This window comes from Danio rerio, chromosome 23, assembly GCF_049306965.1.
Source record: "Danio rerio strain Tuebingen ecotype United States chromosome 23, GRCz12tu, whole genome shotgun sequence".
Taxonomy (NCBI): domain Eukaryota; kingdom Metazoa; phylum Chordata; class Actinopteri; order Cypriniformes; family Danionidae; genus Danio; species Danio rerio.
The window spans coordinates 3,506,857-3,510,857 of record NC_133198.1 but is presented as its reverse complement, the minus strand read 5'-3'; the positions used below and the strand labels follow the sequence as shown (position 1 = coordinate 3,510,857).

The 4,001-nt window shown below is 40.3% G+C and overlaps 1 long non-coding RNA gene across 1 annotated transcript; it reads right to left on the bottom strand.

Annotated features, from left to right (window-relative positions):
- Positions 1 to 251: 251 nt before the first annotated feature.
- On the bottom strand, positions 252 to 3,726 carry LOC141380621 (uncharacterized). The gene is made up of 2 exons (XR_012398945.1): positions 2,550 to 3,726; positions 252 to 1,028 (listed from the first exon to the last, which is right to left on the bottom strand). It is a non-coding gene; the product is annotated as an uncharacterized lncRNA (long non-coding RNA).
- Positions 3,727 to 4,001: the final 275 nt, after the last annotated feature.

The following is a 4,001-nucleotide window of genomic DNA, read 5'->3' as shown; positions in this document are numbered from 1 at the left end:
TTCGAGTCTTTTCATTAGTTTTGTTTTTCCTGTAAAATATTCAATAAATACCATACCGTGCCATTCATACCGAGGTATTATCGTACCGTAAAATTCTGATACCGTCACATCCCTAATAGGTACCCTTTAGAGTAGAGGAGCTAATGTATCCACCTGTTTGTACGTTTCAATTATGATTACGTCAAACATAGATCATTTTCAAAGCCCTTCACTGGACCCTTAAAAACCCCACACGCTGAAAAATGGTGGTGCTCTTAGAAGCTTTTTATTTTTATGGGGAAATTCAGTTTGCCTCAGTATTGCTTTGTTTTTAAAGGCATCTGTTTGGGCTTTGTGTTAATTGCACTTGTTTGTGAGTGACAGGGGAATTTATGATGAAACTCTTCCCAGCAATCAGTGGCGAGCAGCAAGCTTATTTACACTGTCCGCCGGGACGGAAGATGCTTCGACTTAACGTTTGTTGTCTTTCCTTCCCACACACTGCTTCAGTAATTAGTTTCCAGATCTCCATCAGGTCTCCAGTAAATTCTCTAACCTGCCTGATGTTGATCGTGCCTTTTTTTTTGTTCTCTTTTCTTCTTTCCTGGTGTTTTTCTCTTGCTCCTGGCAGATGTAGAAGTTCTTTAAGTTTGATCTAAAGAGTTACTGTAGGGCTTCCAGGCAGGAAGGAAACAGTCCTGCAAAACACTCTCGCTTTCTCTCTCCTCCACCTCCCCCCTTTTTTTGGTGGCAGTTGTTTTAAGGGGAGATAGAGGTAGAAAAAAAGGAAGAAGAAAGTGAATATACTGAATGAAAATTTCATAAAGTTGAGCATGTGTTTTCTTTGATGAGAGAATGTGAAATGGTGTTAAGTCTCAGGGCTGTGTAGAAGCGGCAATTAGCGTAGCATGTTTCTCCTGGAGGCTTGAGCTGGGAGAGAGAGAGAGAGAAGAGGGCTTTGTTTTCCTCAGATGTGTCATTCGCTCTCATATCCCCTTTTTTCCCCATCTCTCTTCTTCAGTCGCCCACAGAGTCTCAGAAATCATCACCTGTTGGGAGTGAATGCTGTTCACTCTTTATCGTTTTTGGCAGTGAAGGACCGATTAAAAGTGCCAAGTCAATTCTGCACATGAAATTATTAAAGTATATTACCTTGTCACGTAAATGTGTGGAAGTATAACATCATTTATATTCTGTTCATTGTCTGTTGTCGGTAGTGGGGCAATGTTTGAAGCACAGCTCCTGTCACTTTACAAGCAAATGATTTCCTTGTGAATCCAGAAAACTGAAATCACCAGTCCTCATGTGAAACTTCAGCTTACATGTACTGCTACTTACAGTTAAAGTTAGAATTATTAACACACCCCATATATATATATATTCATTAATTTTCTTGTCGGCTTAGTCCCTTAGTCCGGGGCGCCACAGCGGAATGAACCACCAACTTATCCAGCAAGTTTTTTACGCAACGGATGCCCTTCCAGCCGTAACCTGTCTCTGGGAAACATCCACACACACATTCACACACACACTCATACACTACGGACAATTTAGCCTACCTAATTCACCTGTACAGCATGTCTTTGGACTGTGTGGGAAACCGGAGCACCTGAAGGAAACTCCACACAGAAATGCCAAAAATTTTGAAAAAATAAATCATTCTTTTATTACTTCTAGATTGAACTATTGTAATTCACTACATTTTGGGATCAGTCAGACAACTCTATAGTTAGTTCTAAATGCTGCTGCAAGGCTTTTAACCAACACCAAAAAACATGACCACATCACACCAGTTTTACGCTCTCTGCACTGGTTGCCTGCGCACTATCGTGTCACTTTTAAAATTCTTCTCCTGGTTTTTAAATCTCTAAATGGCCTGGCTCCTTCTAATCTGTCAGACCTGTCGACTGAACATCAGCCTGGTCGGTCTCTTCGGTCATCTAACCAGAGACTATTATACATCCCAAAGTCGAGGCGTAAATGCAGGGGTGACGGGGCTTTCGCAGTAGCTGGTCCTACTTTGTGGAATGCTCTGCCCCTCTGTATTAGGTCTATATCATCTCTGTCTGTTTTTAAAACAAAGTTGAAAACTCACCTTTTTGATTTGGCATTATATCAGTGAGAATTGTTTGTTTTAGCTATAATTTTGTATTTGTTCTTTGTGATTCGTATTGTTCAGCTCATTGGTCAAACCTTGGTTGTGTATAATAGTGCTGATTAAATAAAATTGACATTGACAAAATTAGAAAGTAATAAAAATGTTTCAGTAGTGTTCCTAAAAAGTGGTTAAAAACAAAACAGCAGTGTTTGCATAAATATTTTGTTGCATAAATATTTTGCATAAATCATTTTGTCAAGCCTCCCGTGGACAGGTGTTGAGAATTAGCCTGCTAAAACACCTAAACAAATGCATTTGGTTGTCCAGTGTAATTGTGATGTCCATGTCAAATAAATAAATAAATAAATAAATAAATAAATAAATAGATAAATAAATGTCTTTAGAGTGTCTATGTGAAGTTTCAGCTCAAAATACCGCACAAAATAGTGTTTTATAACTCTTTGAAACTCACCCTTTTAGGTTTTGATCCTTGATTGTGCTGTTCTGGTGACTGTCGCTTTAAATTCAAATGAGATCATGCTCTTTTCAAAAGAGGGCGGAGCTTTAAATGCCTGTGTGTCAGCGTAGTGGCAGATTCACAAACACAGATTAATGTCCCGGGAGGAATAGATTGTCTCTAGTGGGCGGGGCTTTTCCCCTCTGATGACATCACAAAAAGGGAGAATGACAATCAAAGTGTTTCTGCAGACTGTTTTTGTCAAGTCTAATAAAATGAATGCATTTTTATCATTAGAAGCGGATTATATTCACAGACTTTAAAGTGTTAAAACCTCTTATAAACTTGATTTTTGCATTATAGGTCCCCTTTAAATGCCAGTTGTGAACTCATCTTCTCTCAGTGAAGGCTCAGGTGTTTCTCTTGAAGGTGTTTCTTGACTCTGTTTCCAGCACTGAACTCTCCTTCACTTCAGCATGTTGACGGGCTGCTCCATTAACATGATCTTGACTTGCGGCTGTGTACTGTTTATCCTCTTATATTTGTGCCTGGAAAGTGTAAGGTTTCTCTCTCCTCAATGTTTTATTTTTTGCTGATCCAGGTATATATGTGCGTTTTGATCATAGCGTGGGGAGTTGGCTCACCGCAGAAAATTTCCTCAACGTCAGGAGAAACAGGAAGCCTGAAACAGGAATCCCGCCACATGCCCTGGCGATGCGCGCGCGGCACGGCAGGTTAATCCTTTCAAATGTTTGAACAGAAACGGCCAGCGGGCATCCCCGACTTCAAGACCCAATCCGCACAGCTCTTCCGCTGCTAAACTCCTGCCGTCCAACTCTTCCTGTGTGGCTGCGGCGGCCCTGACTTTGATTTCAGAATGCCTGAAACCAAGCTGGCACTGAATCAGCTCCTACCGCTCACTTTTCAGGTTTACACTCATTAACTTCCTGCGCTCCCGTGCCTTAAGACGCAATAGAGACGGAATGAGGAAGAGAGAAATGCTGGCGCTTTGAGGACACTGAAAGACCAATCAGCCCGGCCAGTGTGTGAGTGTGAAAGTGACCTCAGACATGAACTCTCTCTGCAGTCATGCTCGTCAGGTCACTGTAATGCTGCTTTGGAGACTTCTACACAACAGAGAGATTGGATGACGGATACAGCGTATTTTTCTCTTTTTTGTGTGTGTGTGTGTGTGTGTTTAGCTGTGCCTTTACTGAATGAGCACTGTTCTAAGTCCAACAGATCACACTAATGTGTCTTTCTTTTCTTTTTCTTTCTTTTAATACCCGTTTAACACGTTAATCTGTTTTTAATCACTGTTATTTTTTTGTTTTTATTTTCTTATACTTGTCTCTTTGAGTCCTTTTTATTTAAAGAACTTTAAATTAACTTTCTGTCTGAAATATGCTAAATAAATAAACTTGCCTTGTGTGTGTGTGCGTTTCTGTGTGTGTATGTTTTTTTTTG